Source organism: Aquila chrysaetos, chromosome 2 (assembly GCF_900496995.4).
Source record: "Aquila chrysaetos chrysaetos chromosome 2, bAquChr1.4, whole genome shotgun sequence".
NCBI classification, from domain to species: Eukaryota; Metazoa; Chordata; class Aves; order Accipitriformes; family Accipitridae; genus Aquila; species Aquila chrysaetos.
Window position 1 is genome coordinate 37,792,735 of NC_044005.1, and position 26,392 is coordinate 37,819,126.

Here is a 26,392-nt window from a genome sequence, read left to right on the forward strand (position 1 = left end):
CAGTAATGCAGCACAGAGAGGAAACATTTCTTCTGTAATCTTATCTGTTGTTACCTTGTTTTGCAGCAGCATTCTAGTGGGAGTTCATGCTTAGTTGTTTGTCCATTACTTGACTGCATTAACACATGTTTTCCCTAATAGGCCTGGCTTACAAAAGTACTTCTCTTGCCTCTTCTGTCTCCTGTTAGTGAGCTCATCTGTAAGCATCAAGTGATTTCATCAGGTGATCTTTGTCAGGACAACTGGAGGACTCACTATGGTAGCCCAGAGTACTCTGTTATGCAGAGAAGCAGTACTGACATGTAACAGAAGTGCAGCCTATTTTAAGTATGGCATCTAATGAAAAAGTTGTACTTGGCAAACTTCCAAACATCTGACACCTACCTAAAGTAATTGATGATGATGAGTCTAATCTAATAAGCACTTTTTAAAGTTGATATAAATAGAATTGGCCTCATGCTATCCTGATGGTTTCTGATTGGTCTGGGGGAATGAGTGAGACAAGCCTTTATCTGCTTCAACTGCAAGCAGAGTTTGCATGTGCCTGAAAAAATTGTATTTACTCTCCCTTCAAGGTAATTAAAACTTGCTTGTCTTAAGAGGCCAAGGTTTCTTCTCAGGCCAGTTTCCCTGCTTGGTTTCTCCATAGTCCAACCAGACTCCATCAGATGTATCACAGAGACTGTTCTGTAGTTCATGTGCCAAATAATTTTTACCTCCATTCACATGAAGAAGTCCCTAAATGTTTTCTACAGACATTTTGTAAGGGGCTCTCTGTTTAGGCATGCTGATTATCTGAGGGAAATCTACTTTGCAGCTTTATTGAAGACCTTCTCCATTACTTGCGCTTCAAGAAAAGCATTTTCTCAACACACAAGATTCCTTGGCAGTTTGTAGCAAAAATTGCTAATATTGCATGCATTTTTCTTTGACTGTTTAGGCTTAATGACTCATAAATCTGTAGGAACAACTTCATCTGTCTGAAGCAAAACCTTAGCAGCAGTCTGTGGCAAAGCAGAACATAAGAAAATGTCTTTCTGAAGCACTTAGTAATTTTCAACTCTAATAATTTTTTACCTCCTGGCCCAAAGCAGTCTCCTGTAACCTCTTTAAAGCCCCATGTCAACTTTATCTACCAGTGGTGGTGACATTCAGAAGAAACCGGTCTTCTCGCATCATACAATTTCCAAATTCTTAGAAGGAATTTTCTTCCTTTTGCTCTTGCAATGCCCTGCAGTAGCCTGCAATTAAGAAATTTATGAGCTAATCAAGTAACTGAAAAAGTTGGTCTGGAACTAGAGGCTGTGCAGCCCCAGTGCTGTGTCTGGGCTGATAAGTGTTGCTGAGGGGAAAGGCTTGTTTGATTGCGTGGCAGCTGCAGCTTGTGTGCTCCATCTGGCTTTTCAGTTCTAGTACTTCTCTGTGGTGCAGGGATGCACTCTATAATTATGGGATCTGTAACCAGGTATGCTCCTTGTTATTAGGAAGTTTTAAATTGAATGTATTTGAAACTCACTCTTTTATGGAGCTGTTTAAAGAAATATTTTTCTCTGGCTTGTTCTGGAACTAACAGTTATAAATGGATATACGACGTTTGTTGGAATAAGAAACATCATTGGTTATGGAGACTTACTAGGTCCTTCATTTTCAAGGTTAAATTTTATGTTATTTTTATTAGATGTACTTAACTTTCATTTATAAATGAAAATGCTAGAAAACATTTTTTAAAAGGTTCTAAAGAAAAGCCATGTCCTTTTTGCTCTGTTTTACTATGTTTACTACCTGATGTCTGAAAAGAAATACATAGGACACAGGTTGGGAAACGTTGATCAAGTTTCAATCTAGACAGTTTCACAAAACTGATTAAAAGTGTTTCTATGTATGTTTTAAATCTTGATTTTAAAAGTATCCACTCTGCTTGTAACTTAGAATTCATGCCAATTTTTTTTTTTCCAGTTGCAATTTTTAAATCATTTTGTCTTAATACCTTACATTCTCCAACAGTACAAGAAAGAGCCTTAATATAGAGAAGTAACTCACTACTTCCCATCAGCAGGCAGATGTTTAGCCCACTCCTGGAAAGCCAGGCCTCAGCACACAGAAGGGTTGCTTGGGAAGGCAAACGCCACAACCACTAATGTTACCCCCCTTTGTCCTCCTTTCCTTGAACTTTTATTGCTGAGCACAACATTATGGTATGGAATATCCCTTTTGTCAGTTTGGGTCAGCAGTGCTGGCTGTGTCCCCTCCCAACTCTTTGCTCACCCCCAGCCTACTCGCTGGGGTGGCAGACGAGGAAAAGACTAGACCTTGATGCTGTGCAAGCACTGTTTAGCCATAGTTAAAACATTAGTGTGCTACCGACACTGTTTTAGTCACAAATCCAAAACACAGCAACATACCAGCTGCTGTGAAGAAAGTCAACTCCATCCCAGCCAGATCCAGTACACCGTTCGAGTAATAATACAATCGTGTTTTTTTCCTTTGCATTTGGAAAGAATATAGACAAGACTCCTGTGTGTCTGGGTATATTCAGGATCAGACCAAAATTACTTTTTACAGAAGAAGTAGGAGAATTGAGTATGTACCAAGTACTGTCACACTCTCAAGAGTTAAATATCAGAAGACCTTTTTCTGTAATCATTTGCACTAATAATTGATAGGAATAGATTGGAGTAGAATGTAAAGTGTTCATTTAGTTGAATATAATTTTACAGTCCATCATTTGCTTTTGAACTTAAAGCAGCCCAGCTTCCTGGTCAATATTCCGTTTTTTAAAATCACAGTCCAAGATCTTTTTAAAAGCTTCATGTATAATGCTAGGGATTTCCTTGAGGGATTATGCTGTACATCTCTCTGGCTTTGCTTTTTGTCTTCTCATCCAACCCAAATCCACTACAGCTTCTAGTTGTACTCTCTAGTCTTACCTGAGTGACCTTATCTTGCCTTTCTTGATCTTCTCATTTCAAGCTTCTTTTGGAGGGGTCTTTTTCTGTTGCATTTGCCATTTTCATCAGCTTTCCACTCTCTGATGATCTGTGACTCTCAGAACTCAAACAGCATCTTCTAAGCCTATTTTGCTACCTCCAGGCTTCATCTGAATCTCAGCTAACCTGACTTTTCACTTGGCCTCATTCTTCCTGACTGCAGTCTTTGTTTCTGTTTATATCCAGATCTTTTCTGGGTATTTAAAAGGGGCTGTCTTCTCATAGTGTCTAGATACTGGAAAGAAAAATACTGTGTTTTATCTACAGGAGAGAGATGGTCCGGTGCTGATCTTAGGTTAACCTGCATGGATGGTTCTCTGAGAAGATCCTTTTAATACTCACCAGTGTATTACGTGTGTTTCTATATTCTCAGAAAAGAAAATAAGGTATGAGAACTTACTAAAAAAAAAATCAAGAACAAAACAGAAGACCTATTAATATGACTGTATAAACTTGGGATGTGCTTACATCTTCACTACTGTATTAAATTCTAGAAGGGGTATGGTATGGATCATAAGATTAAGCAGAGATTTGGAACAGCTTCCCGACAAAGAGAAATTAAATAGACTAGAACTTTAACCAAGAAACAATGTGTGGTGGAGGTACACAGAATGAATAGCAGTTTAAAAAAAAAAAACAAAAAAAAACCCAGTCAGAGGCAATTGTTCACTGTTTTTCATGGATCAGAAATTGTGACAGGAAAAAATTCAGACAGTAGGTTTAAAATGAATAAAAGTACATAATTATTCAAGTGTAGCATAACTGAGTATTTCATAATTGATGTAACATCATGTGGAAGTCTTGAGTATAAATGATAGATACAAAAAACGGAATTAGACTGACGGACCTATTGTGGCTATTAAAGCTGATGATCTGCACGTAGCATCTAGGTCAGCAAACCTCCTGAAGTGAAGATGGCAAGAGGCAGTAAGTTTGTACCAGGGGACAAATCATGCTCTGTGTCATATGTTTATTCCCTAAGCAGTTGTTTCTTAACACCAGAAACATCATACTGAGTTATGTGGACCTTTAGACTGAGCTGGTATGGCTATTTTTATATAGTTCTTTCACGAATGGTAGTTTCATAAATAGTGGAGCATATATGAACTTGAAACATTTTTCCATGGGGTCAGCAAACACTTGTCCTTCATAGTAGAGTGAGCTTCCCTGACATCACTGAATTTAAATTTGGAGCTTCCAGTAATGGAGGAACAAAAGCCTCTCAACACAGGGATTGTAATAATTTATTACAGGGGAGAAAATTTCTGTCCTCTAATCTCACTATTAAAAATTACTAAATGCTCTTCTGAAATGCTCTTTCTTCTGAAAATCAGTTGTGAGCTAACCCCCAGACATGAGTCTTTTTGTAGGAAAGGATACGTTTTGTCAAAGCTATAAATACTTGATAGAGTGCCTTATTTGAGAAGGCTTCTATGAAATTTCTGTACTTATTTGCAGTATAGATTAAGTTAGTAGGGGAAATGGATAATCTGCTACAGCAAGATTATAGTAGAACACCTAGCTTCAGATGTAAAGGAAGCCTATGCCAACACATCTTAGGAATGATTCTGACATTGAGATACAGGAAATTGCTACCCAGAGATGTTTTCATGCTTTTATACAATACTACTCACTGTATTTAAATTGAAGGTTGCTTTCTAAATTAGAAAGAATTGTCCTGCTGTCACTTGTTCTGGGGACTCTTTAAAATCACTTTCTTTTTAGCACTGTACAGCAGAAATCTATACAGATGGTGTCTTAAGAGGGAAGAAGTATGGTTATCCACAATAATTCTTGTGTTGTTTTCATAGACACTTTTCTCACCTTCTTTCACTGTTACTTGAATTTTACCATGGATTCTTCACTTATGCTTTTCCCCTTTGTCCATGCTAGCATATAAACATCAGAAGAGCATCACCAGGACGTAGTATATTTTGTATGGATGATGACAGCCTTGAAGTTCAAAACTGACATATTAAGGGTTCAAAAATTACCTCAAGTGATCTTCTGCAGACAGTTATTTCAAATAAACACAGTTATATTACAAAAGTAAATGCTTCCCTTTACACCCTTACTAATTCTGTTTTAAGCTTTTTGCTTTTTCTTTAGCTACAGCATCTCTCTTCTTACCTCCACTTTCATCCCCTTCATTGTATTGTAATAGAAGTTTTTAATCTAATAAAATTCTACTTTCTATTGGTTATTTGGTTTCGGATCTGATAATATATCTTGTCTATGAAGTGATATTTTTGATTGGTGTTTCTGTGAAATTTGTTATTGGTGTCATTTTCAGATAGGTGATTGTTTTAGAAAATACAGGATGCTCTGGAGTGTCATTTGACATGATTGAATTACCTATTTTAAAAATACACATTAAGAGGTGTGTTGTCCTCCATGTCCCCCCTGCTTCATTCGGTATGCTTCTCTCATTGTCACAAGCATTCTGCACTATTAATGTGCTCTATAGCTTAGTACAGTTCAACTACAGAGTAGATCATGGAGGGACTATTAAATGTGGGAATGCAAAACTGGAATGTCTCTTCTCCATTTTAACAAAGCATATTTCATTTGTTCCTGTGATTTTTTTTTTTTAAATGGATTATTACTTAATAGGTGGTGTTTTTTAGCCTACTGTGTTGTATTTTTCCAAAAGGTGCACTAAAAGATACAAATGTGCTTCTAAAGTAAAGATGCTTTCAGTGAATCCTTCCCTTTTTTCTGCTAACATTAAAAAACCATTTTTCTAACAGAGCCTGGAAAGCCATTCACTATACAGATTGCAAAATAATCCAGGAAATACATCAATGTGTAGTTTTGTTTTCGTTTTCATATACAGATGAAGAGAATACAGGGCAACGTGACTGAGAGATTTTTACCACTGTAGTTCTGGGGTGGCTGCATGATTCAGGACTGAGAAGCAGCATGTGGTACCATGAGCAGCTGTTGTGCCTTGTTTTGTGCCTGGAGCTCTAGCTGTACCCGTATTGTCTGCATTTCCTTCAGGAAACTCGGTATTGTGCCTACTCTACTGCACTTGCAATGCACGGAAAATTAGGGAATAAGATTTGAATAAATTTTAATTCAACCTATCATAATAGTTTCATCATTTTATCTAAACCTGTATGAATTTCAGGGGAAAATTAGAGGCTTCAAGAGTATCATCCTATTATTTCAGGTTTCTGTTGCAGAGTACAAACCATTAAGAAAAATTCAAGAATGTACTTGAGTTTTCAATAATCTTGAAACATTAAAACTCTAAGATCGAACAGTTTTCACATAATAAGCATCGAAACCCAGAAAATGCTCATCCTGAGCGGCAACCATCCAGCCTTCTGTGCCTACAGGTGGGTCATCTTGGCTTTGTGTGTATAAGCAACTGCAAACTTTGCTATCCACCAATCTAGAGTAAATACCCCTACCCAAAACTCATCTAAAATCATTCTCAGAATCTTGAATTTCAAAACTAACATTATAAGTATAGTTACAATGAAGTATTGTAAGTTTATAAGGAAGTTAATTGTACTGTATTCAGATGGTATTCTTTGGGTACAGTTGGCTTTAAAATGCATTATCTGAGGATCTTTCAGCATTGAATCCCTTCTGAAAACAGGAATTTGCCAGAAAAATGGAAAGAAATACATTTAATACTTTTTTTTTTTTAATACCTCTTCCTGGCTTAAGAACGAATGCTGCTCTGCCATGAGCCTTAGGCAGATAGCTTTTCAAGGGCCTTTCTGCATACAAGGGGATGAAGGAACACACTTGACAGACTGATTCATATTTTTAAGTGTGCTCTATATTGTTCTTCAAAAGCTAACAACATTGAAAATACATCCTCAAGGAATGAATTTGTGACCAAAAGCTAAGTAAGAATTAAAGGTTATGTTTGTGTTCAAATACATGGAATATCTATGTGTACTTCATTATTTGCTAATGCTTATGTAGGCATTAGTAATAGATGAACTAGTAAAGATTTGGAGATTTCAGAACAATTTTGTATTTTAAATTCTAATATTTTGCATTTATACAGATAATTCAGTTTTATATTGTGAAAGAATTTTGTGAAGTGTGTTTTTAAGAAATCAAAACTGAGAAAACTTCTCCCCTTTTTGCTAGTGTCTCAGATGCAGTGAGAAGTGTGCCTGCTTCTGCCTGCATGGTTGAGCAGAACATTTTGAAGATACGTAATGTGAAACAGAAATGCCCCTAAGTTTTTCTAAACCTAGTAGACAAAGACATTATCAGCACAAGGTTTTGCTCAGAAATCCCAGTAATAGCAGTGAATTTTACATTTAGGAGTTGGGATTTTTTCTTCATCTTCCTTCAGGAGTGCCTCTTGTCCTGCTTTCTCCTGCACATACTTCAGACTCCAGACAGCACTGTAGCCCTTGCACTCTCAAGCCTTTTAGTCTCTTTAGGCAATTTATTGTTTGTACTAAACAAAAGCATTTGATTATGTTTTTTTGTGGAGCTTGTGAATGCTTACCATGCTCAGGAGCTCTAATAAAAGATAAAATTGTCTTTGGATCGAAACCCTTTTTTCCAGTCACTAGTTTTTATTATCTTTGATTTGGTACTATTATTTTCATTGTGTAAATGAGAGAACAAATGTTGCGCTAACAGTGCAATGACTGCAGCATATATAGATATACATGAGCTATTTTTAAAATACTGATAGTAGTCATGTGGTTACAGCAGCCCAAAGCTTAGTGTAGACTGAATGAATATCCAGCTTCTCAGGGAGGTTTTGTCATAGCTTTTGATTTCAGTCTCACCATGGCTGCACTGTTACCAGTATCCAGGCTTTTCATTAGCTCACCAGCTTGGATATTTCTGCATAGCTTAATACACTGAGATATTGTGAAGGGATAGAAGTAATCTGTGGCAAAGCTGGCAAGCTAGCAGTACTTAAAAATGCTTTTTTCTTTTTATTTCTCTAATACAGCAATGACTTCTCTTAAAATTTATTTCGGTGGCATCTTAGCTGAAGATTGCAATCACTTTCATTTCCCAACAAAGAACCAATTTGCGTTTCCATTTTTAACAAGGTCTTAATACTCTTTAACTTCAGAGGGGTTAGAACTGTTTCTGTCCAAAACCTCATTTTCTGTGAAAAGACAGGCTAATGAGAGCTGCCCACCCTTATTAATTGAGAGTTCTTTGATTTATCAGAAGGATCTTTATTCTTCACATCTTTTCTTTCTGTCTGTCTCTCCTTTAATGTTCCTCTTCATTTGAGGTAGTGGTGTATATATACAGAGCCTTCCCAAGACCATGAATTTTTGGTGCTACTTTGGCATGCAAAGTGGTGGTTTCTTTGTACTATTTCTGTTCTTCTGCACAAGACAGGACACAAGCTGAATATTTTTAAGAGAGCTTAGTTTCCCAGATTATTAGTTAGCCTAATAGCAACCTTTTCTGTCACACTGTCCTCTGTAATGCTATTCAGCTGGTTTACAGAAGCTATGTGTTGGAATCATCATTGGAGAAGCAAGAGGAGATTGCTGAAACTTCAGTAATCATTAACCAAAAATTATTCAGGCACTCATTAAGGGTAAGTTTTGAAACTTAATGTATTTGGACAGGAACTGTGACTGTAAGTATATCCACAATGAAGTAGGCATCCTTAGTTTCTACAATTACAGTGTCACAAAGCAATATGTGTTTCTTAAGACACAGGAATATTGATCAATGGGAAAGATCAGACCACTGACAGCTTTATGACAAGGAGCTTTATATACATTTGACTGCTTCCAGAAGTGATGTCTCTTCCTTCAGCAAAGTGGGACTCTGTGCTGGTGCATGTCCTTTCTGTCTCAGCAAAAGCTGCTCTTGAGGAAAGACTCAGAAAATCTTTTGACATTCTATTATTCTGGAACAGGAGTGAATGATCAGATAATACATTCATATATATCTGCACTATTCAGATTTTACAGCTGCTTCTGTTGCTGCTTCATTTTAAAACACATAGAAGAAAATACTAGCTGAAGTTATTGATTGTTAGCCTGGTGTTGTTACTGTGTTCAGTGCAGCAGCAGGTCTACCTCTTTTCCTTCTTTTGAGGTTGCTCTTGTAACAGCCTAATGGGAGAAAATAAGCCACCTCCTGCAGTAGGAAGCTACAGGAGGAAAATCTCACAATCACTGGAGGAAAGGATCATGCTGCATGTTCCTCAGCGTTGAGAAAAGGAGGATGAAGGTTGAAGTGTTTTGTGCTGGGCAGGGGGGAGAGACTGTCTTGGGGAAATTGCTGAAAGTGAGTCACACTAACCAGAATCTAATAATCAAGAGCCTTTCTGAACACTCAATTCCACAGCTATAGTTCATGTTTTCAAGTAGCAGAAGATAAAACTTTCTCTGACTGGTACTGTTGATTAGTTTGTAAAAGGAAAGGTATGTCATGGAATAAGACAAAATTTTGTTTTCCGACTGCTGTTAATACAAAAGTCTAATAGTGGTTTTTGTGAGTGTGTGTGTGTGTGTGTGTTCAATACTGCTTGTGATTAAGGGAGAAATACTGAACGGATAACCTAAGTGTTAAATTTAATATGCCAGTGTGATCAAGTGGGGCTAAAAATACTGAGCAAACGTAAGCAAGCCTTAAGTCCCTGAGGAAGAGGAAAGCAGATGAACTAAGCAATAAATATTTTGTACTTGACCAGTAAAAATGAATGAAATGTTGAACATTAAATTAAACTGGCAAACCAAAAAACATAATATTTGATTTCATGTCAAAGTGTTCATAAAACCTTTCAAGTTTGATAAAATTTTATGATGCACAACTATTTTCATTTTAATTGAATTACATGTTTTGGTGCAAAACCTTCACTGGAAAATTATCAAGTAGCTCTCAACCAAGTTTTATATGAAAGATGTCAAACTGGTATAAATGAGTCATATTTGCTACTAACAAGTATTCATTTAAATCATTCTCATGGACCAGTTAGCACACTGTTTCTAATTATACTGTTATAACATGCAGCATATTTTATACATTTTATCTTTAAATTATATAGTTCATATAAATTACATATTGCCTTGTTAACAGCTTTTTGACAAACAAGGACAAGCAAGTATTCTGTACTCTGAGCTGGCTGGTTGCAACGTACATGTCTGTAGCACAGTGCTGAGTACAAGCCAACATGCTTTCCCTCTCAGCATGGTTTATTAGTTATGGCTCAGTGCCACTCTAACTGTGGTACAGAGTTGGCTGTGATCTCATGTGGGATGCTGGTATAACTCTCTGAAAATAACAGATAGATAGACCCAAGGTTTCTTTACTTCTTTCATCTCCTACGTTTAATAGTTCAGTTGTTAATAAAAGCTCTGAGAATTCTACCAGAAGAGGTAATAAACATTTTTAAAAACAAGTAGCAAGCTTGCATTACAGTGTATCATTCAAATATCTGTCACTAGCAATTGTTCAGAGTTAGGTTTATTATTTTAATTTATTTTAATGAGAGGACTGCTAGTGCTTTATACTTGCTTTAAAGTAATTTAGGGCAAAACTGTGCCATAGACTGAATTGCTCTGTAAAACACAACTGTCCAATAATATGCAAGCTCCCTGAAGTATTTCTGTATTACAGCTACTTACTCAGCTAGTTTTAGAAGGGGGAAAGATTGGAGGGGGTGGGGGATGGGTTGAGCAGAATTGAGTGCACTAGAAAACCTTTATTCTGTGTTTGTGCTCATGTATGTATTGGTGCAGTTCCGAGGATAAAATTGAGCTGGGGCAGGAGTAGAAGGACCAATAAAGCTACAATACTGTGTGAAGTATCCACCTGTAGAAGCTGAAGGTGGCAAGTTACAGATAATTTTTTCTGGGATGGAAATTTTGTAGGTACTCTCTGACTGCAGTAAGTACTAGGGGGAGAAATCTCAAGGTTCACAGTTGGAAATTACTTTGGAGCAGGAATATTGCAACCAAGACCACAGAGGTGGGAAACATTTGATGCTTTGCTTGTATTTCTCCTTTCATCTCTTTTCTCCAGCAAATAATGCCTCTCAGTTGCATGATGTTTGCCTGTTAATGGACCTTTTGGCAGTTCCCTATGGGCCAGGTACCGGCCACGAATAATTGAAGAGCCTATCTGTGTGCTTCAGCTTCAATGTGTACAGTAACTTTGGCCTACTTTGGTTTTTGTGACCTATTCAATCTTTGGCCTTTCTGTTAAGTTAGCAAAAATCACCAGTTAGTCCTTAACTTATGTGTGTGCATGTGTGGGCAAAAGTTTTAAAACCAACAATTTTTAAAGGCAAAAATAAGTACCTTCGAAGCAACCATATACCACTGCTTTATTTTTCACAGAATAATTAATGACTGAGAGATCATAATGTTATATTATCAACAGTATCTGTGTATTATTTGGTTTCTTCATCTTTTTATTTTCATACACAGTTCATTTTACAAAACAAAATTTAATTTAATGTATTTGCTGTCAATGTAAACTCAACTTGAAATTTAAAAATCCACCTGCGGAGTTTATGTCTTAATGGCATATGTGGCAGAATTGGAGTCACTGTGCTCAACTGTAAAGAATTGGCCACTGCAGAGTAAAGGTCGGCTGAACTGTGAGTTAATCAATAGATGTGATAGAAGGATAACCTTAGAATGAACATTTTTAGGTATCAGGTACTCAAATTTGACTTTATTTCATTTCTAAAGGGCTTCTGCACATTTTATTTCAGTACAAGTGGGTTTTGGACAAATTATTATATAGGACAGTCTTACAAAGGTGAAACAAATTGTGAGAGGATACTTCTACTGAATATTTACTTTTCCTTAATTAAGATGAAAGAGGATATTCTGTTCTTCATACTAAAACATCTGTAATCTAAGCTCCAGAGCATGATAAGTCTATTTTTTTTTTTCTAAAGCCATTTACTATAATTATTGTCTGATTTATGAAGACAACTAAATGTGCACTGGTAATCATGTTTCTCAGCTTTGAAAAACACTTCTGAATTTGGAGAAGCATGCCTTCTTAGCAGCTTAAGATATGGAGGCACTGCAGCTATGAAACATATCTTGACACTTATCTAGGGTAGCAATATACATTAATGAGCATTTAAAGTCAGGTGATATGGCTGGAGGAAATAGGAGCTAAAGCATTGACTGCTGTTGTGGAGGGATAGCACCACTATTTGTCCTGACATGTTTTAGATGAAAATATAGCTGACAATACAGTTCATGTTAAAATAACCTAGTAAAATCTGGGGGGTGGGAGGGGGTTATCTTATAAGATACAAAAATCTGGAGTTTTCTCTTCATTTTTAAATGGTCTTTGGTTTGCCTGCTTTCTAGATCCACCTTTTTGGTTTTAAATGGAAGAGGTGGTCCTATTAGTTTAATTTGATGGATATGTATTGAGCCTTCTTCTCAGGATAGGCCTTTCATTCTTTCATTGCTTGACCTGATGCTGTCCACCTACATGTAAGCTCTTTGATCACAAATGCAAATCCAAAATAGAGCAAAACCTTGTAAAGCTATTAAATTGTTGCATTGTCAGCATAATATGATTTTGCAGTTTTACCAGAGGTTAAGATCCTAAAATGTATTCTGCTGACATTATCTGCAGTGGTTTCTGTATCAGTTCTTTAAGTGTTCTCTCTTAATGTAATGCTGCAGTTTAGCTTGGTTCCTAAATTTAGGTACTACTGAAACTCATTTCAGTACAGATATGGATTATTTCTGGGCTCTTGTAACTAGATTTTTGTAGTTATTGCTGTTACTCTCTAAAGGGTGAGGGTGTTTAGTGCTAGTTCTGGAAGGAAAAGGCAGGTTACATAATGGCAATTGCTTGTTTGGAGTAAAATCGTAAATTGTGATTTGGCAAGAAAATGGCAGTTTCTTACAGTGCTTTATTCATAAAGCCCAGGTATCTCTGTACACAAACTTCATAAATTTTTTTGGGATATTCATGTCCGAGAGGGTCAGGCATATGCTGTACTGTCCTCAGTACCTGTTTGCAGGTAGACTTGTCCTAACCATCTTTGATTTCCTTTCTGCATCATGGCTCCAGAAGTACTGTGCAAAGTATTAGCAATGTTAGTATTGGTTGTGTTAGTAATTTGTCTATTGGTGGTCAGGTAGTTAGCCTTACAATTCATACAAGGTGGTTCTAGGGGTACAGTGTAAGCAAAATCTATACTGCTTAATCTTTTCCAATGTGAATCTATGATCATAGTTAACATATTGGCTATTTCAGATGCCTGGAAACACATCTAAGCTATCTGTGGTATTTGCCAGTGGGATTGCAGGTTGAGCATTTTTCAGGACTATTCTCCAGATACATGAAATTGATTGTAAGTGAGAAAAGGGAGACCAACAGAGGCATGCTGGAAAATGGGAGGTCTCTACTGCCTTTTAAATTTTTTTCAAAACCTGCGTGGAGTTATCATTTCCAAATACACTGTTACATGGCAGACTTTGAGACTAAACTTCTGCTTTGGAAGAGATACCCTCCTGTCACTTTTGCTATTTTTATCTAGGCTAATTGACCAGGGCTCACTAACATGGAATATACATGACAGCACTTAAGAAAGTTACTTATTTCACAGAAATGTGAACTCCAGAATTCACCTTATCTGTTTTCATTCCTACTCACCTGTGCTGGAGCAGGAACTGAGGAAGAGATCAAATCTCATCCTCATCTGTGTTCTTCAGCTTGGGCATGGCTGGAGGCATGTTGAAGTTACCAGGGATGTTATGGTCACTGTCACCCAAAGAAATACTATGGTAAGTAAGTACTGTATATATGTGCTCAGTAACCTTGTGCAGTCATACCTTTAAAAAAAAAAAAAGAAAAAAAAAAACTTCAGTTACTGTGAGGTGGGTTACTCTTCTTTCTAAATATCATACTTGTAGGGGGAGCAGTAATAAAGAACGAGAAAAGGGGCTTCGGCAAAATGGAACCGGAGGGCATTGTTCTATCTAACTATTATTTTTACTTTTAAGAGAACATCATACAAAATAAATGGCAGGAGAACATAGCTGATAATGACTTACAAGGTGACTTAAAGCTGCAAGTAAGGAGAAGTTAATGGTTACATTTTGCCAATGGATTATGTTTGTGCAAGCTATTTAGAAATTAAAAGTAGTAATTTTGGTTTTTTAGGACCTGAATGAAGCAAAATGCACAAATCCACATGTAATCAAAGACCTCTTAAGTTGTCTAAGATCTGCATGTCCCCTGCCTACCATGTTTCTGAATATTGAAAGAGTCAGGTCATAATGAGTTGTGACATGAATAACAGAGACCATACATCAGTAGTTTTTTAATTAATCTAGAAACATTTTGTTGACATTTAAATGATCAGATGCAAAGAAAAAAGATAATGACAACTACAGAAAACAAAAATAAGAGTGCTGAAAACCCCTTATAGCCAATAATGTAATAAAACCAAATAAATGTTTTTCCATAACTTGAGTTTGAACCTTACAGAAGTATTTTACAGCTGTAAAGTATGGATGATGGCTTCAAAAATAACTGTAAATTATCTGGAATGGAGATAACTGTGAGACATGCAATAAAACCTCACTTTCAGCATTGTCAGTAATGCTATTTGTCTATAGAAAGTTCCTCCTAGGTATGAAGAGGGATGGATCAACTATGGAGTTGTTTTATTCATATGACTCCATTCTGTGGCTGAACAGATTTTATTTTTATTTTTTTTTCCTTTCGCATTCCCCAACACATAGCATACACTAAAAAATCCCCGTTGAGTCAAGTCACTATTTTAAACACAATTTAGTTATCCCATTTAGGCCACACATGTCAGTATATGTATGTATGTGCAAACACACTACTGTATTAAGGACAAAGAAAAACAACAGCAAATTCTGCCTCTGAATTTAACTGTCTGGAGAAATATAGACATAGCAAGACTGCTGTTAATTGTATACTGGATTATATTCATTCTTTGTATCTCTCTGGAATGTGGTGGAAAGAAATGAGACGTTAGAGCTTTGGGAATGTGAACTATTGTGTGAACTTGTGTGGTAGCCCTTCTGGATGCTGCTTGTCTTGGAGCCTCATCTATCATTCCTGTAATTTCAGAATTGTAGGATTTTTTTTTTTAAAAAAACCAGTTTATATAAAAGTTCTGACAGTCTTCCATAAGCCCTGTGATTTAAATTGTAAAGAATGAATTTGATCCAGAATCTGGAATGATCACACCATTTCCACATATTCTCCACATTTTATTCTTCCCAAGTTTGAGTCATCCTGCTCTCACCTTTAGTCCTTACTGGTATTTTTCAGAATGAAGAGATTTTCTGGATGCCTTTTTGCTTGACCACAGAAAGTACTCCGATTGCTCTTTTCAACCTGTGGTCTGCAATTCATTAGCTTATACTCCAACATCAGGGATCCCTGTGTTTCCATTATTCCATTTTCTGGTTTTACATATCTCAGCCAAACTTCCTCTCTTTTTAAAATAAACATTTAATATTTATTAGCCTTGGCATAAGCATGCACATGGACTTTGTGTGTCTAAGCATGCTTCACAAGCACATGTCGAGCATGTGCACGTGCTTGAGCGTCTGAGAAATGCAAGGGAAAATATACACTAAAGTTATTGGGAAGAAAATTACAATATTGTAGTGGGGTGTGAGAAGCATATACACGGTAAAAAACTGAAGCGTTCATGTTGGAAGGCCATAATTTTTAAATCCATCTTTTGTTGGATACTAAAAGTCTGTGGGGGAGCTGGCCAGTGTTAATTTATAAAAAAATAAGCCTTACTGTTTCTACTAGCTGTGGGTCAACTTATTCTCCTAGGAGGAATCTTCTTTTTCTTAACATTTGATTCAGATGGTCTCTCTTTTACATTTGGATAGAAGTAAACAGAGCTCAACTGAAATGATAGAGCATCAGCAAAAATAGTTTTATCCACCTGTATAGGTTTCTACAAGTTGTTATGGTAATTTACCAGTGGAATCTTTCCTTTCTAGGCAGACCACTGCAATCCTTATCATATTGCCTAAATCCTTTAATTTGCAGTGCCTTCCAAGGTAGGCAAAAGGTCACTCTCAGGCACCCCAAAATTTTGCTTTCACTTGAGATGGGTGAGGATTTTGTGACGGGCAATTGCTAGGAATATATATGCAAATGCTCTGTATCTCTCCTACACTAGCTGGAAAAAATGCAAGTACCTACTTTGCCCTACCATAGTATTTCCTATAGGACAAAGTAAGATAAACATTTATTATTGTCTTGGCCCTTACTATAAATACTTCTCTTCATACAGTATTTTGAAGTCCTCAGTCTACCAACTAAATCCCAACATGGATATTAAATACACATTTCTTTGTCTAAATGGTGAGAATTTGACTGTTTTCGTGATAATGATTTTTGTCTGCTTCTGCATATTTTTTCTCTCAGGAAATTTCAAATCTTGCTCATGTTGTTTAATGAGCTGGCTGGTCAAGCATCTGATGCCCTGGTGGGAACTTTCAAAGTCACTGAACACATTTTTACTTAAATTTAGCTGACATTTCTGTCTCTTTGATTTAATGTATGATTTCCATAGTTAGATTACCAATCAGATGGAGCAGAGTACAATCATTCCTCTGCGCTATAAACACACTGTGCATCCCGCACAGAAGTGGGCTTTTTGCTGTTGATCCACATGGCAAGATTGTTTTCAGATTCTGCTGGCATTTGGGAAGACTTTAAAAGTCAGTTTTAATTAGAAATAAAATTTTGAATCTGTAATGAAAATTCTGAGTGCAGAATTAGTCTTCGGTATTTTATTCTCAGCCCATTTCAGATGCAGTGCCTCTCTCGTTTGTTACAATCCGGTGGAACTAGGCTATTGCAAACCATGAAATATTTGGTGTAGTGTTTGTTCTGCATGCTACATTGTCTGACACAGTTAAATGCTAAAGTCCTAAAAGAATTTTGAAGTTATAAATATCCATACTGCTTGTATTTAATTTCATTCTATTCAAAGGTCTTAAAATGTTTGCTGTCTACATGCTTCATACCCTTGCTGTGAAGCATACTATTATTAATGATAAGACTTCTGAACAATTATTAATGAATTTGTTTAGTGAAAATTGAAACTTAAATAGTTTTTGCTCTGTCATGGAAGTTCAGCATTCCTCCTACTTTTTCCTACCTCTCTTCATGTTGTGAGTAAAAAGTAGTAACATTGCACCACTGAAAAGTCCATGTGTTTTAGCATCCTCTTCATCCATTTTGTTTCTTTTGGGGGCCAGTGCCTGCAGGCATGTTGCCTTCCCAGCTGCCCTTCTGTGTCTTTATTAGGCAATAAGTAAGCTGATAAACATTTTCAAGAGGTGGCAGTCTATAGATCTGTCTTTTGGCTGGCAGCAATAATACCCCAAACTGTCATATATAGGTGTGCCCCATGCACTGAGTTAAACCAAAGATACCCCCTAGAAAACTACGCTGAGTCCTGAACTGATGTGGCTTTTGATAACTATATAGAGGTGTCTTTTAAGTTTATATACTTTATGTCATACCAATGCCAATTCCCGCCCCCCCCCCCCCCCCCCCAAATTAAATCAATCATTCTGCTAAAAGGGGTCCATCTGTCAGAGAAGGGGAAGAGCATCTTTAGTCATAGGCTTGCCAAGCTGGTGAAGAGGGCTTTAAACTAAAGTTACCATGGAGGCGAACCTCAATCCATCCCACTCCTACCAGTTTGATGCCAGTGCCAGCAATAGATGCCCGGAGCCTGGAGAGGGATCATGGGTCAGCTGGAGAGCACCTGAACAGCAGCACAAAGGAATTCTAGCCACTCTAGCCAGTAAGTCACATTCATCAGGGGCCCAAATTAAATGCCTCTATGCAAATACACGTAGCATGGGGAATAAACGAGAAGAGTTAGAGACATGCGCACGCCTGCAGGGCTATGATCTTATTGGCATCACGAAGACCTGGTAGGATGACTCCTATGACTGGAGTGTTGGAATGGAAGGATACAGGCTCTTTAGGAAGGACAGGCAGGGGAGACGAGGAGGGGGTGTTGCCCTCTATGTCAATGACCAGCTGGAGTGCATGGAGCTCTGCCTGGGGATGGATGAGGAGCGGACCGAGAGCCTACGGGTAAGGATTAAAGGGAGGGCACGGACAGGTGATATTGTGGTGGGGGTCTGCTACAGGCCACGCAACCAGCAAGACCGAGAGGATGAGGCCCTCTATAGACAGATAGGAGCAGCCTCACATTCACAAGCCCTGGTCCTCATGGGGGACTTCAACCACCCCGATACCTGTTGGAGGGACCACACGACAGGGCATAAACAATCCAGGAGGTTCCTGGAATGCGTTGATGACAACTTCCTTCTCCAAGTGATAGAGGAGCCAACGAGGAGAGGTGCTATGCTGGACTTTGCTCTCACCAACAGGAGGGGCTGGTGGGGAATGTGAAGCTCAAGGGCAGCCTTGGCTGCAGTGACCATGAAATGGTGGAGTCCAAGATCCTTAGGGTAGCGAGGAGGGCGCACAGCAAGCTTGCTACCCTGCGCTTCAGGAGAGCAGATTTTGGCCTCTTCAGGAATCTGCTTGGTAGAGTACCATGGGATACAGCCCTGGAGGGAAGAGGGGCCCAAGAAAGCCGGTTAAAATTCAAGGGTCACCTCCTCCAAGCTCAGGAGCGATGCATCCCAACAAAGAGGAAGTCAGGCAAAAATGCCAGGAGGCCTGTGTGGACGAACAAGGAGCTCCTGGACAAACTCAAACACAAAATGAAGCCTACAGAGGGTGGAAGCAAGGGCAGGTAGCCTGGGAGGAATACAGAGAAATTATCTGAGCAGCCTGGGATCAGACTGGGATTTGCCCAAGTTGCAGAAGGCAAAGGCAGGGACTGGGAGAATGAAGAACTGGTCATTGTAGGAGAAGATCAGGTTCAAGACCATCTAAGGAACCCAAAGGTGCACAAGTCCATGGGACCTGATGAGGTGCATCCGCAGGTCCTGAGGGAACTGGCAGATGAAGTGGCCAAGCCATTATCCATCATACTTGAGAAGTCATGGCAGTTCAGGGAAGTTCCCACTGACTGGAAAAGGGGAAACATAACTCCCATTATTAACAAGGGAAAAAAGGAAGGCCTGGGGAACTACAGGCCAGTCAGTCTTACCTCTGTGCCCGGCAAGATCATGGAGCGGATCCTCCTGGAAACTATGCTAAGGCCCATGGAAAATAAGGAGGTGATTGGTGACAGTCAACATGGCTTCACCAAGGGCAAATCGTGCCTGAGAAATGTGGTGGCCTTCTATGACAGGGTTACAGCATTGGTGGATAAGGGAAGAGCAACAGATGTCATCTACCTGGACTTGTGCAAAGCGTTTGACACTGTCCTGCACGACATCCTTGTCTCTACATCAGAGAGACATGGATTTGACGGATGGGCCACTGGGTGGATAAGGAATTGGCTGGGTGGTCGCACTCAAAGAGTTGCGGTCAACAGCTTGATGTCCAAGTGGAGAGCAGTGATGAGTGGCGTTCCACAGGGGTCGGTATTGGGACCAGCACTGTTTAACATCTTTGTTGGTGACATGGACAGTGGGATTGAACGCACCCTCAGAAAGGGTGCTGATGACCCCAAGCTCAGTGGTGCGGTCGACACGCTGGAGGGAAGGGATGCCATCCAGAGGGACCTCGACAGGCTTGAGAGGTGGGCCCGTACAAACCTCATGAGGTTCAACAAGGCCAAGAGCAAGGTCCTGCAAATGGGTCGCAGCAATCCCAAGCACAAATACAACAGGCTGGGCAATGAGTGGATTGAGAGCAGCCCTGAGCAGAAGGACTTGGGGGTATTAGTGGACAAAAACCTGAATATGAGCCAGCAATGTGCGCTTGCAGCCCAGAAAGCCAATCACGTTCTGGGCTGCATCAAAAGAAGTGCAGCTAGCAGGTTGAGGGAGGTGATCCTCCCCCTCCGCACCACTCTCCTGAGACCCCAGCTGGAGGACTGTGTTCAGCTCTGGGGCCCTCAGCATAAGAAGGACGTGGAGCTGTTGGAGTGAGTGTGGAGGAGGGCCATGAAGATGATCAGAGGGATGGAGCACCTCTTCTGTGAAGACAACGCCTCTCCTATGATTCTATGAGAGTGGCTCCTGGTCATGTGATTGCCAAATGTCATACATATGACCTTGTCCCTGGTTTCTGACATAATGTTGAGGACAAAGATCCTTGTTGCATTATTTCCCAATAACAGATTGTTGTGGCGACTGTATTTTCCTGCTGAAGGTGCCTGAAAAGTTAGCCTCTTCTACTTTATTCCTGCTTTTCCTGTAGTAAAGTAAAAAAAAAAAAAAAGCTTTGAAGGGTGAACGAGAAAAATAACATTATTTTTCCTCCATAAAAATAATGTTTTTATGTAGTTCGTTTTTTCGGTTTAGAAAAAAAAGCCAGAAAGCAGTGAAAAATGTGTTCTTATACTTTTGTTACTCTTGAAACAGTAATAAGGTAGGGACTAAACATTTTAAAACATTGCATTAATTTTATTTTCGTCCCCCCCCTCCCTCTTTATTTTTTGTGTGCACAATAGATCTTTGGGACATGGTGAGGCAGAAGGAGAATCCTGTAATTTTGATGTCTTAATCCCAGAGTCGTCGTTCATGAGAGACATGAACTGATAGAGGGCATGTCTGCAATCATTTTATTTCTGTGAGATTTTTGAGTATTCCTGTCAAAGTTAGCCTAAGATTGATGGTGGGGGAAGTAAGTTGTCAAGGATCTAATTATTGAATCCATTAAAAAAAGCAAAGAGAAACTGTCCTGGGTTCAGCTGCGACAGAGTTAATTTTTACAGGAACTTGGGAGGTCGGGCGGGGGGGGGGCACAGCCGGGACAGCTGACCTGAGCTAGCGGAGGAGCTATTCCATACCATGTGACATCATGCTCAGTATAGAAATGGGGAGCGGGCTGGGGCAGCTCTGTCGACTTTCCGTGGGGGAAGTGGCGGAGCGTCGGGTCCCGGGTGGTGAGCAGTTGCCCTGTGCATCGCTCGTTTTGTATATTCTTTTATTAGTACCGTTGTTGTTGTTGTAACTTCTCTTTTTGTGTTGTCCCAGTAAACTGCCCTTATTTCAACTCTCGAGGTTTCCGGTTTTTTTTTTTCTTTTCTCCTTTCTGATTCTCCTTCCCATCCCACCGGAGGGGGGCGGGAGGAGTGAGCAGGCGGCTGCGTGGACCTTTGTTACCGGCTGGGCTGAAACCACGACAGAAACAAAACAAAAAACATGGGGTGGATCTTCATCACATAATTCTACACCTTAGAGTAAGTAAAACTGTGGTCACAAAGCACTTTGCAAGTTGTTTTCCACAATTCGTTGCTGGCATGCAGCCAGCGATAGGAGCTGCAGTCCAGCTTGCTCTAGCTGCCAGTGTTCTGTTGTGTAGGAAGTGAGCCCAAAATAGCCTGTCTTCTTACTACCTCCCTTCAGGGTGCTTTAACAGTTTCTTAAAGGTCAGTAGAAACTAGTATCAGTTAAAGTAGCTTTGTGTCTGCTTTTAATATACGCTCTTACAGGAAGTTGCTTTGAAATGCAATTCGGCTACCTCTTTCCCTGGAATACTCTGTGAAGTTTTGGCTGTATGTGAGGATCCAAGGCAAGGTGATTTGCTGATGTCTCATGAGTCAACATTAAGCTAGCCCGGTTAAGTAAGCTAAAAATGCTGTCTTGGTCAGTTTGCTCTGGCAGGAGTAGTATCGTAACATGTATTCATTCATTAGCCTGGCATAAAATGAACGTGCCCTTAGAATTGGAAATAGCCAGTCTGGCTCCTAGTCATTTGATCTGCTCACGAGCACAGTCTCTCTTGAATATTCTGCTTGGTTTATAAATCAGTCAAAAGGTAGAGTATTCTGGTGGTGGCTGACATATATTTATGAGATAGAACTGGGAAAAAAAAAAAAGTTGAGCAGAGGATTTTGAGTTTTTCTTTCATTTAAAGATGAAGCAGAGTTTCACTGGGAGTTTAGTGACAACTTGATATCATTTAGACAGCGATCCATCTGAAGAAAGATTAATGTTAATTAAAGTGGCATTGGAGAACTTCAGCAGATGACAGCAGCCAAGCTGGCTACGAGCTATTTTTAGAAAATTGACTTCATTGCATTCAGTATGACTCATTTATTAAGTTAACGGATGAATCAATAGCTCAGCTTCTTATGGCAGTCACAGAATGTGGAACTGTATACAAAGACTATGTTCATATCTTTGGTCAGAATTCAAATTATAAAAGCCAACCAGTATTGATTCAGTCCAAGTGCACAAGTGCCTTGCACATGATGTAGCTATGCAATAATAACCCAGGGAGTCCATCAGCACATGCATATATACAGGGGCACAGGGGAAAACCAGTCAGAAGTCCAACTTGCAACTACATGGAAAATAACACTGTGATAATTTTAACCTTATACCCAGAACAAATGTTTTAAAAATGAGAAATTAAATTTCTGGTTTAGATAACAAATTGAAACATACAGCAAACAGGTCATAAAAGGGTAACTTACTAAAATAATGAATAGTTTATTGTTATAACAGTTGTAATTTATTTCTCTCTAATTTTTATCTTCTCAAGTTCTCTTCCCATTTGGGCTGTGGTTCATTGTTTCTTGCCTCCATTTGAGCACAGTTCTTCCTGGTTTTTAACTCTCCTTAACTTGGATGAAGTTCAGGTTTTCCCTCTTCAGTGATATTCTGCTTTAATTTGTGAAATAGTAAAGCTTCCATCTGTTCCAATACAACTGTATTGGCCTCACTTTGGTTTATTTCCTATATTTTGCTAATTTCTTAGGTTGCTATAGAAACCTTGCTTTCCACATTCTCGTGAATCCTTTTTTTGAACTTCCTGCAAACCCAGCGTATGCATTATGTGTCAACCTGAGTTGCACTTTTTTCCTAAAATAGTTTGCCTATAAAAGACACGAAGTTTCTATTCTTTCACAAACTCCTATGCAAATAGTTATATGAGATTTATTATTTCCTAATTATTTCGATGGAATTTCTATGCTATCTTTTCTGATTCTCTCATCAAAGACGTTCACCAGTTTAGCCCAGTATAAGGTGTGGTTCTTCGTTTTTATTGTGTCAGCTCTAATTTCTACATCTAGGAATAATTTCACCTCTCTTCTGCAAAGGGATTAGAGAACGGGGGTGTCTGTATTACATGCTGGGTATGATACAGACCTGATGAGACTGATGTCTATCGAAATTTGAATATAAATTGTGGGACCTTTCAGAGATTATCTGTTATATATACACATGTGAAAAATTTAAGATAACTAGTATTTAAAATAATTTTGCTATTAAATAATGTGACTTGCTGTAGTATGAAAATGCTGCAGTTTGGGAGACAAAGACTTTGCACATTAGGTATCTAGAGATGAAGTTTGTGACTGTCTTTTCAGCTCACTGGGAGTAGTTGGCTGTATATTTAGCTTTGCTCTTGGTTGTGTATTGGTTCTGAGAGAAAATGCCATTTATATTGTAGGATGCTGGATGTTGTGTTGTTCAACTGGAGAAAAATGTAATAAAATCTATAATAAAACTAAAATGTATGAAAGATGAAGAGTGAATCTGCACAAAAATTGGGTCCCTGGTGAACTGAATTCTGGCCCTTCTAACATGTTCTTTGCTGCATTATATTCTAGTGTACAAAGCCCACAGTGTTTAATGTGTACTCATGCTAGCTGGTCCTGATCACAGGGTAATTGCTTCTTGAAACACTGTGATAAAAAAAGTTACTGTAAAATGTTCTAACAAAACTACCTGCAGAGAGAGGTTGCTCCCAAGAAAATGGAAGATGCATGCCGTGTGCAAGTCCTCTGTCACAGACTGTGTATCATCCTGTAGCTGAAATCTCATTGTGTGTGTAATTGTCTGGTCTCTGTTCTTTCAGGGTCAGTGATCAAATCAAGGATTTGAAAAATAACAAGTAAACTTGCAGACATGTCACGATTGATAGTGACACTTAAATGTAATTCAGAGAAATACTTGAAATATAGTTTTCCTTAGGTTGGACATACCAATTAATACATTGATTTTTCAGTTTGCCTTGATTTTGCTGTTCTTTCTTACCATTCATCAGATTGTTTTTGTTTTTCCCCATAACTTGTGTGTGTGTGTGTGTGTGTGTGAGACATTGTGTAGTCCCTTACACTGCGGACTTACCTGGCTGTGGGAGATTTGTAATAGCCATTTGATAACACCAAGCTAAGTGCTTTCAAATTTATTTTCAGAGTGTTTACCATGGTTGGAATGAACTGGGATTTATGATTTTTGAATGAAGAGTATGCAGCATGTTTCACAATTGGTTCTGCCTCTTAAGTTTGTTTGGCGAGTGAATTGTATGGCATAATATTTTGTGCGTGACATTGCAGCTAATCAAGACATTTTGCCAGAAGAAAAGCAGACTGTTCTTAAAATCTATTTATATGTTATTGTTCACTAGTCACAGGCTACCAAATAGGCAGCTTAAATCCATTTTTCTCATAGCTACATTATTATATAGTAAAAACAAAAATTCTGTTCCTCACATATGTCATACTTATGGCCAGCAGAAGAGTTCAGGCTGTGTTAACTGGATCCTTCCAGTGTGTGTGATGCCTTTAAACTTCTGTGAAACTCACAAGCAAACTTCATACACAAAGTCAGATGTCTTTATTATATCCTCTGTAGTACCAGATTTAACTGGAAATCTGTTGTGGTGGATCTCTCTTCCTGGAGTTATAAGATGGAGTGAATTCTAATGTTCTGAAATAAAGAAAGTATAGACTTCCTTAAAAACTTCATTTCAGCTCTGAGGCATTTATAGAATTGGATATTTATGTGTCTCTGCTTCTTTCAGTTTCAAATTTGTTATTATTCATGTATGTAGTCTGGATTTTCAAGCTAAATATGTCAGTGTAGGATTGAAAATTTATTAAGATAGATATGGTGAGATGGAGCTAGAGGTGAGGGATTGTTTATTTAAACATTAACATAACTTTTAATATATCTTTCCAAAAGGTGGAATTGTGGTAACTGACATTTTATCTTAAAACGTGCTACCATTTGGACTGCAACTTGGCAGATTCAGAGTATGTTAAACTCTTGACACAAAACTTTGCAGAAGTATTTGCAGAAAATGATGCTAGTTAATGGTTTAAGCAAGCCAGATGAGTTTACTGAGTCAATTATTTTGTTTCTTAAATTTTTTTTCTGATGTATTCCAAGGAAGTGTGTAATAGTTGTGCTGAGGGTGGCCAGTAAGGAAATCTACCAGGTGGAGTTCCCTGCTGGTGGAGTGCTGTCAGCAGAGGCTCTGTCCTCCCCTTCTGCTGGAGGTTAGAAAAATCAATGAAGTTAGCTGTTTTTTCGGTACTCCGGAGTGCGGACAGGAATGGATCTGAAAGAACTAAATAAAAAATATTTTCTTATGGACCTCATTCCAGGAGCAATACGACTGGTCATGTGCAATAACATGCACTGATCTGAGCCATACCTTGTGATGGTATTATGAAGCAATCCTTCGTCATGATGTTAAAACCTTTCTCGTAGCTATCCCTGGAAACACTATTTGAACAAAGGTCAGGTGTAGTGAAGAATAAAAGCTCATGTTTGTACTTGCACTGGCAAAAAAAAGTTTCAGTTCTCAAACTGTCAACTCCATTGATGATTAGCAGCAATGGAAGTTGTAGAGGAAATAGGAGAGAGCAATTGCTACACTCTTAATTTTTCATGATGAATTTGAATGCTGTAATGTCTGGACCTTGTCTCTCCCTCAGAAATCGTACTTGATATTACTTGGAGCAGTGATGGACTTCAGACTTCACTTCTATGTAGACTTCATCTGTTTAAAGCCGTCAAACCATTCACTTCTGAGAGTGACTTACTTGTAGAGAGATGGAAAGGCAGGACTTATGGGGAAAATCTTAATGTATTTTCTGTGTTACTCTCTCCTCCCCTTTTTAGGTTGAGTAAACAATATGTAATAATTTCAAGACTGAATATAAGGAAATACATCTGTGTAGAAATGCTGACAATTGGAAGGAAAAATTCCAATGATAGGGAGATAATACAAATAACACATTTGATAGCTGTCTACTTCTTTATAATAAATAGTTTCTTACGTGATTTCCATTTCTGTAGGACCCAGAAAATGACTAGTGTTACTGTGCAGAGCCAGCAGGGAGGTCATTAGTGCAGTCATATTTTTAGGTCTGAATTGTCACTATCAATGATACTGCTTCATGAAGTAAAAGAACCCATGTCTCCATGTGTCTGGGGAAAATGTAATATTTACCACCATTTACAGTAGATGCTATTCATGCATCTTCAGTATGTGAACTATTCTTTACCATAAACTTTTGCAGGATGTAGACAAGTAAGTTCAGTAAGATCGATGTAGAACAACCCCCCCCCTATTTTTCTACATCAGTGCCA

General features: G+C 38.5%; 1 protein-coding gene across 13 annotated transcripts in view; it reads left to right on the forward strand.

The window, feature by feature from the left end:
* The window catches only part of GPHN (gephyrin), a 316,516-nt gene that overhangs the window by 101,307 nt on the left and 188,817 nt on the right, over positions 1–26,392 (forward strand). The gene's annotated exons all lie outside the window — the stretch shown is intronic.